Here is a 16454-nt window from a genome sequence, read left to right as displayed (position 1 = left end):
CTCTCTCTCTCTCTCTCTCTTTCACCACATAATTTCAATGATCACATGACTAGTACTTCATATGTGCATGTTTTAAATGGAGGTGTATTTTTTTATGTAAAGTGTTTGAGGAAGTAAAATGCAAGACTGGGTTTTTTGTAGGCTTCCAGCAACCCTGTTTGTTTTTTTGTCTTTATTTTGAAAAGGAAACAAACTTGTGCCATAAAAAAAAATATATTTTTAAAAAATTGTTTTAAAAAACAAGTTTATCTAAGAAGAAGAACCGCAAAATCGCTGCCTCATTATCTCAATACTGCAAGAATAAACTCTCTTTTATATAAAACTAAAAATTGATTTGTTAATTGGTTAATTTTTTAAGATTGATTGATACACTGTCATCGAATATGAATAATTATTATACAAAAAATCAACTTAACCATAGAACGGGAGAAAAAACATGTACAAAATAAAATAAGAGGAATAACTTCACATATACAGCCACACCTCTCAGTAGCATTAGTTGCCCTTGTTGGATACCAAAAAAAAAAACTTAGCGATGATTAATTAACTAATTGGTTAACTTTTTTTTATTGATTCATGCTTTGTTAGGTACAACAAATAATTTCGTACAATTTCAACTTAATTCTAGAATGGGAAGGTGGGAGAAACAATGTGTACACAAACTGTACCAGACAGAATGAGTTGATATACGTTTTGTAAAACTAAGCTTGATATAAACATCTACAGACCAAGAATGAAGTTCAGGGGGTAACAGACTATCAAGATAGAAGTCAACACTAAGAAGCGGTCACTATGGTCACTAAAAGCACTCTAGCAGCACGTCCAGATGGCAATGCGCGGGTGTTTAGGCTTGGCTGAAATAATTTTCAATTCTGGACGAACATCAACTACATTTCAAACATCTTTCTATTCTTGGATTGGAATTCTAAATTGGAACACAAAAACTACTGTCCAGTAAAAGGATATGAGGATGGGGGGGGGGGGGGCAGAGGTATCTGTTTCAGCAGTGGCGTAGACATGTCCCGGTGTTCAAGCATATGATCGTGCCCCTTTCCATTTCCATGAAACTGAAAGATAAGGCGTGACAGAAAACAAATCATACTAGAGAGATGTGAACATTGAGGACATCATACTAGAGAGATGTGAACATTGAGGACATCATACTAGAGATATGTGAACATTGAGGACATCATACTAGAGAGATGTGAACATTGAGGACATCATACTAGAGAGATGTGAACATTGAGGACATCATACTAGAGAGATGTGAACATTGAGGACATCATACTAGAGAGATGTGAACATTGAGGACATCATACTAGAGATATGTGAACATTGAGGACATCATACTAGAGAGATGTGAACATTGAGGACATCATACTAGAGAGATGTGAACATTGAGGACATCATACTAGAGAGATGTGAACATTGAGGACATCATACTAGAGAGATGTGAACATTGAGGACATCATACTAGAGAGATGTGAACATTGAGGACATCATACTAGAGAGATGTGAACATTGAGGACATCATACTAGAGAGATGTGAACATTGAGGACATCATACTAGAGAGATGTGAACATTGAGGACATCATACTAGAGAGATGTGAACATTGAGGACATCATATTAGAGAGCATGGGGCGTAGTCAGGATTTTTTTTTCTCGAGAGGGGGGGTTGGGGGGATTTTTTTCCCCATCTTCCGCCAAATATATATATATGTATGTGTGTGTGTGTGTGTGTTACATTCTGACCCTTAATTCTTTCGGAAGACATTTATTGTACTCTAGAATAATTTCTTCCTGGAGTTAGTGGGAAAATTGTAGACTCCCGCCCTTGCCAGTAATGGAGTCTATTTCCGGTATTGAAAGCCAACAAAATGCATATTCTGAGGTATCTACAGTGCATCATACTGCTATCAAAAAGTTTTATTTCAAAAATCTAATCTGCTATTCTTACTGACTTAGATCCTCCCGCGCCATTTGGCGCATTGGTTGGCAAGCTGCTTCCACAAAAATCTGTCACTGGCAACGTCTGAAGCCTCTTCCGATCTGCTCTGAGGTCCTCCATGAAAGTCTGGCGCCAAGTTGTACTAGGAATTAGGATGTCCCCTTTTGCGATTTTCTCCTAATGGTCTCCATAACGTCGCATCTTTTGGTATGCGTAATTTATTTTGTCGGAGAACATGTTCCGCAAACCTCATGCGACGCTCTGTCACAACCTTACTAAGGGGTGACTTCCAGTTCGGCATAGGATTTCCTTGAATGAGACCCAATCTCTATAACTGACTGCTAAAATCCGTCTTAGCCATTTTTTTAGCTACATTTAGTCTTTTTCAATTTCAGCAGATGAATATTCAATGCACTTTATTAACTGGTAGGAATTTGTAACCTCTCTTGGCTACGCTCTTGTCAAAATCATCTGTTGGGGAGGAGGGGGGGTACACTAAAACATCTCTATAGTTTTTTTTAACAAATTCAAAACCCCTTAGCTACGCTCATAGAATTTAGTGACTGTAGTTTTGCGTTAGAATAATATTGAAGAGAGAGATTTTCAACCTCAAAACTTTCTGTAGGGGAAACTCAAAACCATCTGTAGACGTTTTAAATAGCCAAAGGGGTTTTGAGTCTAAAACCCCCTTGGCTTGGCTACGCTCATAGAGTTTTGAGTGTGCAATTTGCTTTCTTTTTATATTGAAGAGGTATTTTTAGCTTCAAACCCCGCTGGAAGGGGGTTTAAACTGAAAACACCCTTTGGCTACTCTCATAAATTTCGAGTGTGTACATTTCTTTTTTTATATTGAAGATGTATTTTTTTTAGCTCCAAACCCCGCTGAAGGGGGGTTTGAACTCAAAACCCCCTTTGGCTACGCTCATAGAATCTGTTGACTAATGTATGGTTTAGTCTTATATTGAATAGGGGTTTTTATCGTAAATTTCGGAGGGGGGTTTAAAATCAAAATCTGCCTTGGCTATGCTCTTGGAGGGGGATTTAACTGCAAAACCCTCTGGTAGGGGGTTTTAAACTCAAAACCCCCTTAGCTGCGATGGGGCTAGTGATGGTTTAGTATTAAAATCTCACCTAAAATAAACAAATTCAAAGCAGAAAATATGTCACTAAATTCCGACACCCACCCCCATGCTATAGAGATGTGTTAATATTTATAGTAGTATTGAGATATAAATAAAAGATGCAAAAGAATCCACGAAACCTAGATAAACATTAATTTTAAAGTTTTTTAAAACTCAAACTGTATTATACACTCTAAAACATCTCATAACTAACAAACTACGCAATCTGTGAAAGGTTGAGGAGAAAGACGAGTAGTTTATTTTGGAATGTTTAGACCAATGAGGAATACTGAATGAGAAACACACACGAACATGAAGGTGCTTGGTGTTACAGGTAAGAAACAGATCAAATAATTTACCTTCTTTTAGAATCTGTTTATAAACTCGAAAGCACAAGTTCATACAAAACCTCCAATTTAAACTCCAAATGCATGCACGTGACAACAGTTTCTGACAAAGAAAAAAAAGTATTGCCTAGTTGAAGTATGAAAGTCTCTTGCGACAGACAAGTTCGGCTTTTCTATATTTTTAAGTGCTCTCCCTTGACAGTATGTTGTAAATAATTTTCTTGAAAATAAATGAAGCGTGAGGAAGTATAAGAAGTCATTTATGAAAAAAGGGGAAACCGGAAAGACCCGAATGGATTTTTTTTTCATTGTTTACAAATGAGGGTTTGGCAGACTATGTAAAGATAGGGAGGGGCGTGGAAAGTCATTGGGGACTAGCTAGTGATATCTTATAAACTCACTCCAGGCTGGAATTCTGAAATGGCGTATCCCTAATCCCTGTCCTATCGCCAACGGGATAAACATAATTGCGAATTAAGAAGGTTCAATTAAGGTTCCTTAGAGTTTTTAGATCTGTGAGTGTGCGTTGAGTTTCTCAATCGGGTTTGCCTTGCATGAGTTCTGAACTGCTTTGTTATGGGATCACATCTGAATCGACCTCTAGAAAGATTCACGGCCATGACTCCTGTTTCAGTTCCATGAAGTTACATTTACAGTAAAACTATAGTTCATTCACCTTTGAGGCGAGGTCCCAGTGAAGTCAATGTCATGATACCACAGTGAAGTCATTCAGTTTCTAAAAGCAAAAAGTAATCAAAGTGACAGTCATCAAATTCCATGAGCATAGAAAGGGTTTTTGACTTTCAAACCCTCCTCCATAGTGTTTCTCATATCCTATGAACTCAAAGGTGACTGTAAAGTCCACTCCTTACTTTAAAAGGCCGGCCACATACGTGGCATGGTTAATTTTGGTCGTTGCAGAAAGGCCTGTTTCTTCTCTCAGCTTTTGTTTGCTCGGTGCACTTTCATGCTGGTCACTTTCCTTGCTTCGTGTCTCTTGACTCCGACAGTCACGGCTTCACGCAATGAGGAGCGACCGAGAGCTAGTGCTTTCCAGCCGTGAATGTCGTTATCGCACTCCTTAAAGGAGCTCTTAAGGTGTCTTTATAGCGCTTGTATTGATCCCTCCCCCCCCCCCCATGGGGGCGCTTTCCTTTTCGCATGTTTTGTATTGGCAGTATTCATAGCAATTTTGTAGGTTTGACTGTGTAGGTTTTACTATGTAATTTCAATCTTGATAGGGCTTCTTTTCTGTCTACATTGATATGTATACCAAGGCTTATTACTCTTTGTTTTTATTCAACTATGCGGACTACGTGTCCTCACACCGAAATTGGGACCTTTTTACTGTGGCATGGATACTGTTCATATTAGAAAACTGTAGGATTTCAGTATCTGGTATGTGATATATTCAGGATGGCTCGATATTTGTATTCATGTTTCTAAGGAAGACCCATTTTCACGTTCTTAGTCCGGACCCACGAGCAGGCAACTTTACCACGACACTAATTAGTGTTTGATTCCACTCCATTTGACCCGCTACCGTGAGTAGCAAGGTCCCTCCGATTCTTTGAATACTAGTCTATAAGCCTATCTCTGTATAAAAAATAGAATACTAGTCTATAAGCCTATCTCTGTATAAAACACTAGCGGATCCAGAACTTCGGAGTGAGGGGGGGGGCGATTTTTTCCAAACCCTAACCCTAACGCCCAGTAAATTCTAACCCTATTCATAAACGTGCGTACATCATATATATATTTTTTGTGTGTATATATATGAACATAAAAAAAAATTAAAAAGCATTGTTTCTTAACATTCTACGAAAAAAAAAAGACATGCTGAGGCCTTTCTCTTGATAGCTTGGGGTTCTGAGGGAGCACTGTAAGTCTCCTCATTGGGGTTCGGGGCAAAGCCGCGATGCCAAAAGCGTTTTCTTGCATTCTTCGTTGCAGAAACGTATTCTCCTGACATCTACAGCTCATTAGTTATCAGTGAGGTTCGTGGCGAAGCCCCGACGCTAAAAGCATTTTCTTGCATTCTTCACTGCAGAAACGCATTCTCCGGACATCTACAGCTCATTATTCATCCTATTAAAAAAGGAACTCCAAAAGCGTTTTCTTGCATTCTTCACTGCAGAAACGCATTATCAGGACATCTACAGCTCATTCATTAGTGGAGTTCGGGGCGAAGCCCCGACGCCAAAAGCATTTTCTTGCATTCTTCACTGCAGAAACGCATTCTCCTGACATCTACAGCTCATTATTCATTAGTGGAGTTCGGGGCGAAGCTCCGACGCCAAAAGCATTTTCTTGCATTCTTCACTGCAGAAACGCATTCTCCTGACATCTACAGCTCATTATTCATTAGTGGAGTTCGGGGCGAAGCCCCGACGCCAAAATCATTTTCTTGCATTCTTCACATTTCCATGACATCTACAGCTCATTATTGCATTCTTCACATTTCCATGACATCTACAGCTCATTATTCATCCTATTAAAAAGGAACTTTTGAAAAATGTTTTAGTTGAAAAATATTCTAATATGAATTTATAGGCCTTTAGTACATTGCAAATAAAATTAGAAGATACCCCACATATTGAGATTATGGCTTTGAGGATCGCCGCCGAAAAGAAAGTTCGAAAATTAATATTTGTAAAAAAAAAACAACTCATTTATTTCAATAGGCATGTATGTAACTTTGTAGTGTTGCAGAACTATAATCTAAAGCTCTAACAAAAAAAAAACTGAAGTGGGAGGAGAAATGAAGTGCGCCAATTAGATTCTACTCTAAATTTTTTTGCATTTTTAGGATTCAAGCATAAACTGTGAGCAAAAGTCCCAAATTTAACTAGAAAAATTGCAGATTGAGTAAAGATTGAAAAAAGGCGGATTGGAAAAGAACATTTGGGCTCAGAACTCATCTAAATCGTTACTCTTCTACTGAGAAATTTGGTATGAATTCTAAATTTTCCAAAGCAAAGTATTTCTAAAAAATTATGATAAAAAAATGATGAAATTACAAAAACTCTGTCGCCATATTTGACTATTCTGTTTTGAAACATCGTGTTTTCGTCTGGAAAAGAGGGGCGGTAGAGTGAAAACGATTAATCCTCGCTCCTTTTTATAATATTTGCTAATGATTGCATTTGGCTTTAAAGAATAGGGGTGGGGCGACTCGATATAAAAATTTATTTTATAGCATATATAACAGATTTTTAAAAAAAATTGTAATATCTTAACTATTAAACAAAAAAAAAAAGTATTGTTTTGTCCGATGGGTAGAAGGCGATTGCATGAATCGCCCCTCCCACCTGGTACAACCCTTTTTCATTTTATATTTACTAATGATAAAATTTGTTATTAGAGTGTGGTGCGATATAGTATACAATGGGTTCAGATATCAATATGTAGCTTATATTATATAGATATTCAACTTATTTTGTTCACAAACTATGATTTCTCCATAAAAATAGGACCGCCCCCCCACACTCAGAGGGCTAGAGTGGAGAGAGCAGCAAATGCAATTCTTTCCCCCTCCTTACCCCACCGAATCGGCCAAAATACCAGAAAGGGAGCGACATAATATAAAAATTATATTTTAATTCAACTAATTTTGCTCACAAAATATGATTTCCCCACAAAAGTATGTGAGCAGGTCAGGCAGGCGCGAGTGTGGTGGCCTATTCTCTTCTGCTGCTCAACATTAAATTTTATACAGTAGGCAGATGTTTGCGCTACTGGGTGGGCCCAATCTGTGCACCTCGGTCTGCGACCAAGGGGCTAGAGTCGCCTAAGCAACCAGACAGCACAATTAAACTAAACTAAACTAAACTAACTAACTAAAAGAAAGCAATAACGAAACTTTTACTTTAGGATAAATAAAACAAAAAGAAACTTTATTTACATACACAAATAAATCAATAATAAAATATAACATATAGAGCTACACTAACACTACAACTGAACTCAGCAACTAACTAAAACCCTCTAAATCTACAAACACTAACAGACTAACCAAACCAACTATCTAACTATTACTACCCTAGACCTAAGCTTAGAATTAATAAAATATAACAAAAAAAGGTACAGGGAGGCGATGGCAGACTAATGGCAGTAGACTAACAACAGCCTACAGGCAGTAGACTAACAACAGCAGACTTAACGACAGCAGGAATTATAGCAGGCGGTCCCAGCTGAATACAAGCGCAACAATTAAACACTTATTTCTTCTACATGGTTGCACTGACCGACGGTCAACACCGGAAAAAAAAGAAAGAACTGACCGCACCTGTTCTATTTATAGAGCCAGGTCATGACTCGTACAAACTAACTTCTAAAGTAAAAGAGCTGGCGGGAACCATGCACGCACTCAGCACTAGCCTAGATAGTTAAACTTAAAATACAGATAAAAATAGATAAAAATTAAATCTAGGATCGCCAGCTCACATTCATCCCCGCTCAAAACTTTTGCGTCCCCGCAAAATAAAAATACACAAAATACAGAGATAAAAAGTCAAAATATATACAGCAGAAATAAAATAAAAATGAATTCATACAAGAGAACGGAGAACTATAACCATAGCTCTCAGTACTAAATGGCTTCACAAGTGGCAAAGCTTTCAACAGAAAACAATAAAAATACAGGTAATACAAAATATAGTGCATGACATCTTTAAAAAAATGGAACGACAAAAAAAGTAATTAACGAAAACTACATGGTTAGAGCAAATGACGCCCTAGCCAAACATGATAAACTTAGTCACACAGACCAACAGGAACTCTATGAGGCTTAACTCAGTGCCTTAGCCACACAGGCTAAAACAAAGTCACACAGACTTGTACAAAGCCACCAAGGCTTCAACAGGCCCATAGTCACACAGACTTATGGCCAGCCACTGAAGGCTCACAATGGTCACAAAGACCAAAACATTAAAAAATGGTACACTCAAAGTGTCATAACACAACCTGAAGTTACAGTGCTATAACCAAAACACAGGGCATCCAACAGTGGTGGTGAGACATAGAAAAATACAAAATAAAAGTACCACTGTCAGACAATTCAACCTAACATGACATTAATGAGTACCTTAAGTACTTCAAAAAAAGTCTACTAAAAAAACATTACATTGCCTTCCAAAGGCAACAACAAAATACTGTGTAAAATGTATTACATTTATCTACGTCATGGCCTCCAAGACAAATAACATAACGAGTACCTTGACGGCAACATCGAAAATTAACATGACTAGAAAAATTGCACAAACAGCACTTTACTACAGCAACCAAGCACAATATTGGCTTTTGAGAGCCCAATAAAGACTTACAAAAAACTTATTGGGTTGCAACACATGCAAACACCCATGGAACATACTCAAAAAAATTAATCATTATTCAAAATACATAAAAGCATAAATACAAATTAAAAATAATATGCATAAATACATTAAAACAAGTCAAAGTATAAAAGGAGCCACACAATGAACAGTGTGATAAGAACATATAAAAAACATTTAATAAAAGGGAAAAAGACACGACAGGTTTGCTCTGCTCTTGACGACTTCTACATCTCTGGCCGGTCCACCACCGCTGTCCAGTAGAGATGACCAGCGGCTGACACAGGACACCCAGTAAGTGAGGAGCGAAATCCATGTGGTTTACAGAAAGATGACGTGGAAGGCTTTCTTCAGTGGCGACCTCAAGATGTGAGGGCCATTAAACCATACGTTGCAACTGGGCGGACAGTCGTCCTAATTGGACAAACTGGCCCAGTTGTTTATAACACAGAGGTGGAAGTGGGGCACCTCTGTCAGTCCAGTACATGAATACTTGCAAAAAAAACCCGTGCTGGAGCTGTCTAAGTTTTGGTAGTATCGCTTAACACCTTCAATAACAAAGTTTGGCGATGACCCATCAGTCCAGACTTCAACTGCCATCTCGCCATCCGTCAACACTGGGCTGACACCTCTCCGCAGGCATGGGAGAGCTGCAGACTTGTCTCCTCTCAGATCACTCTTCCGAGGCACCTCAAATTCAGCCTGGGACCGCTGCATCCTTCCTGCCGCTGCTGCCATTCTGCCACCCTAACCTAACACTTCAACTCTAACCAACTCTAACCCTAACCCATAACAACAATACTAACTACCTCACAACGCACTACAACAACTTCCTAGAACTACATCTCCAAGTAACATTAAAACCAACTCACTACTGACCATAACGAAGACCACTACATAAAACAAAACTCAAACAACAAACTAAACTATCCATATCCTATATTCTAACAACCAACAACAAAATAAATTCTCCAACACTGATTCCTACTGCTATCCAAACCTAAAACTAATACCAACCTATGCAATCCTAACAATGCGCTAACGAAGCCTAACCAAAACCTAAATCAACCTAACAAAAGCCTCAAAAAAAAACTAACAACCTAATCCCTAAGAAAACAATGTGTGTCTGATTACTTAAGCACAGATCCCACTTCTGACACCAAAAATGTGGCCAGGTCAGGCAGGCGCGAGTGTGGTGGCCTATTCTCTTCTGCTGCTCAACATTAAATTTTATACAGTAGGCAGATGTTTGCGCTACTGGGTGGGCCCAATCTGTGCACCTCGGTCTGCGACCAAGGGGCTAGAGTCGCCTAAGCAACCAGACAGCACAATTAAACTAAACTAAACTAAACTAACTAACTAAAAGAAAGCAATAACGAAACTTTTACTTTAGGATAAATAAAACAAAAAGAAACTTTATTTACATACACAAATAAATCAATAATAAAATATAACATATAGAGCTACACTAACACTACAACTGAACTCAGCAACTAACTAAAACCCTCTAAATCTACAAACACTAACAGACTAACCAAACCAACTATCTAACTATTACTACCCTAGACCTAAGCTTAGAATTAATAAAATATAACAAAAAAAGGTACAGGGAGGCGATGGCAGACTAATGGCAGTAGACTAACAACAGCCTACAGGCAGTAGACTAACAACAGCAGACTTAACGACAGCAGGAATTATAGCAGGCGGTCCCAGCTGAATACAAGCGCAACAATTAAACACTTATTTCTTCTACATGGTTGCACTGACCGACGGTCAACACCGGAAAAAAAAGAAAGAACTGACCGCACCTGTTCTATTTATAGAGCCAGGTCATGACTCGTACAAACTAACTTCTAAAGTAAAAGAGCTGGCGGGAACCATGCACGCACTCAGCACTAGCCTAGATAGTTAAACTTAAAATACAGATAAAAATAGATAAAAATTAAATCTAGGATCGCCAGCTCACAAGTAGGACCGCCCCCCCCCCCCACTCAAAGGGTTTAGGTGGGAAGGGTAGTAGAAGTATTCGCCCCCCCCCCAAATCGGCCAACAGGGGAACGACATTATATAAAGATTAGTTAAAACACCAATAACAAGTTTTAATCATATAGATATTTAATTGATATTGTTAGCAAGCTTTGATTTTTAGAAATAAATTGGACCGCCCCCCCCCACTCGAAAGTTTATGGAAGGGGGGCGGAATCAATGCCATCCCCCCCCCTCCCGACCCCACAAAATAAGCCAATATACTAGAGGGGGGGCGAAATAATCTTTAAAAAAGTTGAAATATAAATAATTAGTATATATTATTAACATAAGTAATAAATTCGTATACAAATTGTGTTTAATTCTATACTAAAATTCGTCCGCCCCCCCCTTGTGGGGGGGGCAATCGCCCCTACCGCCCCCCCCCCCCTGGATCCGCCAGTGGTATAAAAAAATAGAATACTAGTCTATAAGCCTATCTCTGTATAAAAAATAGAATACTAGTCTAAAAGCCTATCTCTGTATAAAAAATAGAATACTAGTCTAAAAGCCTATCTCTGTATAAAAAATAGAATACTAGTCTATAAGCCTATCTCTGTATAAAAAATAGAATACTAGTCTATAAGCCTATCTCTGTATAAAAAATAGAATACTAGTCTATAAGCCTATCTCTGTATAAACAAGATTACAAAGAGAGTTTGTGTTACACAAACTCAGAGGAGGCCCCCGTCGAAGTCGGATCCCTGTCGGATCTGCATATTCGCAAATAATATTCAAGAGGTGATTTAATTTTGATGTAAAATGTTTTACATGTTTCGGATGTTCCTTCAGAGTTGCAGATAATTACTTCCTAGTCCAAACCTCCAGCAGGACGACGGGGGATGGGAGCGGGCAGGGTTTGAACCCTGGACCATCCATAAATCTGAACGACAGTCCAGCGCGAAAACCGCACGACCAGGCAGCCATCCGATGGTCAAAAGTAATAATATTTCAAAGATTCATTTGCCGTAAATTTAAATATAAATTAAATAAAAAATAGTAGATTAGGTTTAGTATATTAAAACATTACAATATTGATCAAAACGTTTGGAAATGAAAATCTACACTTTTTTTTACACTTTAAGTTTAGAAATTGAAATTCTACATCTTAATCTAGTCTATTTTAGTCTAAACTAGATCTAGAAATTCTAGATATAGACTCTAAAATAATTTTAATTAGAATATAAATCCAGATCTAGATATACTGTAATAAAAATCTAGATTAGATCCAAATCAAGATATCATTCCTTTTTTAAACGCGAGTCACATAACGAGGCTTAATAAACATTACTATACCGAGTTCTTTTAGCATTTCATTTGAAGAATTAATTCCATATAACGTCAGAGGAAAAAAAAACTACGTCACACGGCCTAGCTAGACTAAAAATCGCCTTCATTGATACGAGCCATTTATCGAGTGTTCACAGACTTTGGTGCACCGAGTGCGTTCTTTAAGCATTTCATTTAAAGAATTCATTCCATATGACGTCAAAGGAAAAAAAAACACTACGTCACACGGCCTAGCTAGAATAAAAATCGCCTTCATCATTACGAGCCATTTATCGAGTGTTCATAGACATTGGTGCACCGAGTGCGTTCTTTTAGCATTTCTTTTAAAGAATTCATTCCATATGACGTCAAAGGAAAAAAAACACTACGTCACACGGCTTAGTTAGACTAAAATATGTTTTAATTAATACAAGCAATTTTTCGAGGGTTAATAGACATTGGTGCACCGAGTGCGTTCTTTTAACATTACATTTAAAGAGTCCATTCATATGACGTCAAAGAAAAAAAATTCCATTACCTCACAATAGGCTAGTACCGGTACCATAAAAAAAATGTCTTTATTTACACGAGATATTTAACGAGGGTTCATAGACATTGGTGCACTGAGTTCTAATAGAATTTATTTAAAAAGGATCAAAGCCGCGTTGTTTTTGCGTTTTGTCTGTCAGTCGGACTGTCCGTCATCTTGAAATAAAAAAAACAACAACTAAAAGTTATTAAAAATTGATTAACCTTTATTCTACGTTTCAAAACATCGCAATAATTTTTAGGTATGAACACAATTGAAAAATTTATATAATAGATTGTTCCGGATGTTTGTATAAATAGTAAAAGAAAAAGAGAATTTCAGATAAATGTAATACCGTTAAGTAAATTTTTTGGATGGTCTCGTATAAAAATTAGATGTACTACAGCCATGTGGAGAGATTTTCATACCTTACGTTGGTGTTTGGATTCTGTTTTCCTTAAAAATCGCAACATAATATTAACGATAATTAGATTGTTTAATGTTTTAGGTAGAAAGTTAAATGTACTGTAAGAGAGTAGTGAGATAAAATATTTTTCATAAAAATCCGTAAAAACATTATTTCGTAAATGAGAAGAATATTTGTTTATTAATTAGAAGAGGGAGTTCAAACAATTATTTGGCGTTAGTAGATTTTTAAATAAATTCGGAAATTTCTGGCGACGATTTGTAAGAAACAAAATCCGGAACTTTCTTTATCGATTACAAAACTTCTATGTTAAGTTTTAGCAAAATAATTAAATGTCTAAAAAGTAATTTTCAGTAATCAATTCTAGTAAATTACTTTTTTTTAAAGCCCTGAACAACATATTGTCGATATTTTTAAAATTTGTTTAAAGATGAAAATACGGAACAATTTGATATTGATAACCAAATTATAGTGACGCATTGTCAAATAATATAAGTGTAATATTAGTAAATTATGCGATTTCAAACAATCATTAGGCATAATTCATGTTTTATAAAATAATATCCGGAACATTTTTACACTTAATGAAATATGTCAGTATAGAGATTTTGATTTAGCATTAATATGCTATTTACATAAAAAACGGAACAACATATTATTGATAATGTGTTTTTGCAACGTTTAAGCATGGAAATTGAATGTAATATAAATTAGAAGAGCAAACAAACATTTGTTGGGGTTGATTAGTTTTGCACAAAAAAATCCGGAACAATCAATTTTTAGATACTTAAAACTATTGAGATGTTACGGGAGGAACATTAAAGTGTAAATCAGATTTTCAATAGCTTTTAGAGTTCTAGTTTTTTTAATCTAATCGTGACGGACAGCTTGACCAACAGACAAAACGCACAAAAATAATCTTCTTTTATTCGTATGGGGGCACTAAACAAAAAATAAATAAAATCTGATTTTTTAAAAAAGTTTAAGGAATTGGTTTAGCACCTGGTCATGTAGCGACGTTACGCTACTGCACGAAAATCGCTGTATAAAAAGTCCATTAAAAAAAATGTGCGTGATATTTACATACAAAGTGCATTATTAGCCTTTATAAACAAACAGAAATGTTTTCTTTTAATTTTAGCAGCTAGTTGACCAGAAAAAACATCTTTAACTATTATTTATATTTGTTGTAAACATTTTCTGTACATTTTAAAAATATATTTGACTTAGTGATACTGAAAATACACAAAAATTGTCCATCTTTGTTAGCATATTGTAACATTGCCTCCCTTACATTTACGTAATTGTTTTAGAATTGGTGTATTTTTATGAAAAAAATCGCTTGCATAATTAATTTTATAAATTAAACGGTTTGCTTTTAGAAAACCAAAAGTAGCCGTTGCACCTAAACTTTTCAAGCCGCATTTAATGATGAAATAATATTTTTCATATCTCTTCTAGTTTTCGAGATCTGAGTGTGACAGACGGACAGACGGACATTTTGCACAAACCTAATAGCGGCTTTTTCCCCTTACGGGAGCCGCTAAAAATAGAATACTAGTCTATAAGCCTATCTCTGTATAAAAAAATAGAATACTAGTCTATAAGCCTATCTCTGTATAAAATACATTGCATAATCAAACGATCTAAGACTTTGGGTTTTCCCTGTAATGGAAGTCTGGAGACGCTAAAAAAAATAAAAGTTTGTTTCTCCGCTTTTTTATTTATTGACAAAGGAGGTTGGGGCGATGGTGGTGGGTGGCTAAAAGCTGGAATAGAGTTAAGGGTGGGGCCAGAGAGAGTTAGGTGGTGGAAGAAAAATGGATTGAATTGAGATAGGGATAAAAGTGAGATAGGGGTAAAGGAGAAGTGAGATAGGGGTAAAGTAGAAGGGGTAAAGGAGAAGCAAGCTAGGGACAAAAGAAAGTAGACTTTTCTATAAAGTAAACTTTCAAAATAAACTGGAATAGCCGTTATTATGTTTTTTCCTTTACCTTTACCTATCCCTTAGTCTGTTGGACCGTTGGGGCACCAAGCAAGACTCGTCGACCGTCTTTCTCCATATCTCCCTGTCTTTTGCCTTGTTTAGAACCTCTTTCAATGGCAGGCCCGTCCATTCTTTTATGTTGTCCTCCCATCGCTTTCTCTGTCTTCCTCTTCTTCTTTTGCCTGGTACTGTTTCCTGAAGGAAGGTCTTTGCGAGCCCCGAAGATCTTGTAATATGGCCATAGAATTTGAGCTTGCGTTTTTTCACTATAGTTAAGCAGGTCATCATGGGGTCCGATCGCTGCAGTAACCCTGTCTCTAATCTCTTGGTTTGTGATGCGGTCTTTGAATGTGATACCTAGGATCCTTCTGTAGCACCTCATTCCATTACTTGGATCCTCCTCTCTAGCGCTGCAGTCAGCGTCCAAGACTCACAAGCATATAAAAATGTGGCCATGACCAGGGAGCGCATCAGTCTGATTTTGGTGCCGACGGCTAAGCCTTTGTCTTTCCATATTATTTTAAGTTTTGAAAGGGCTGCTGTGGACTGTGCTTTTCGGGCCAATAGTTCGGGTTTCGTTCCCTCATCTGAGACAATAGTTCCAAAGTATTTGAAGCTGTTAACACTAGTCAGCTTTTTGCCTCCATTATCACATTTAAATCTCAAAACTCACGCTTTTTAGAACTATCGCTATCAGCTTGTACTCTTTTCGTGTGTGGATGGGAAAAAAAAGTCAAGCATTTCGAAAACGTCTCTAACGATTTTCCTAAAAATTTGAGTCAGTTTATATATATATATAAGTGAGGAGAAAAAATCACTAGCTAAATAGCCACATATTTGTTTTGACTGTTATAATTGTTTAGAATTATTTTATCAACTTAAAGTCAAGAGTGTATTACGTCTTTTGTTCCGAATGATGTCCAAGAAGAGAAAAGATTTCTTTGTACAGCTCACTTTACATGGCTGTAGAGGGATTTACCACAATCGACCTCCTACTGGAGGTTTGGACTAGGAAGTAGATCCTCTTTAACTCTGAAGGAATAAACGGGGAAAAAAAACTTGAAGATTGATTCAATCAACTTCAATGTCCACGTTTCTAAGACTTGATTCAATCAACTTCAATGTCCACGTTTCTAAGACTTGATTCAATCAACTTCAATGTCCACGTTTCTAAGACTTGATTCAATCAACTTCAATGTCCACGTTTCTAAGACTTGATTCAATCAACTTCAATGTCCACGTTTCTAAGATTTGATTCAATCAACTTCAATGTCCACGTTTCTAAGACTTGATTCAATCAACTTCTATGTCCACGTTTCTAAGACTTGATTCAATCAACTTCTATGTCCACGTTTCTAAGACTTGATTCAATCAACTTCTATGTCCACGTTTCTAAGACTTCATTCAATCAACTTCAATGTCCACGTTTCTAAGACTGCTGATAAACAACGAGTGTTGACCAAACA

At 36.9% G+C, this 16454-nt stretch overlaps 1 protein-coding gene and 1 long non-coding RNA gene across 3 annotated transcripts in view; both read right to left on the bottom strand.

Annotated features, from left to right (window-relative positions):
- The window catches only part of LOC106074968 (uncharacterized), a 69869-nt gene extending 66228 nt beyond the window's left edge, over positions 1–3641 (bottom strand). For both annotated transcript variants that reach the window (XR_008780026.1, XM_056043191.1), the window contains exon 1: positions 3431–3641. The gene's annotated coding sequence lies outside the window, so the exon portion shown is untranslated. The remainder of the gene's footprint in view (positions 1–3430) is intronic.
- A 3639-nt stretch (positions 3642–7280) lies between these two features.
- LOC129928546 (uncharacterized) lies at positions 7281–10709 on the bottom strand. Its single transcript, XR_008780025.1, has 2 exons — positions 9821–10709; positions 7281–9778 (listed from the first exon to the last, which is right to left on the bottom strand). It is a non-coding gene; the product is annotated as an uncharacterized LOC129928546 (long non-coding RNA).
- Positions 10710–16454: the final 5745 nt, after the last annotated feature.

This window comes from Biomphalaria glabrata, chromosome 1 (assembly GCF_947242115.1).
Source record: "Biomphalaria glabrata chromosome 1, xgBioGlab47.1, whole genome shotgun sequence".
In the NCBI taxonomy this organism is placed as follows: Eukaryota; Metazoa; Mollusca; class Gastropoda; family Planorbidae; genus Biomphalaria; species Biomphalaria glabrata.
This window is presented reverse-complemented; position numbering and strand designations above follow the sequence as displayed.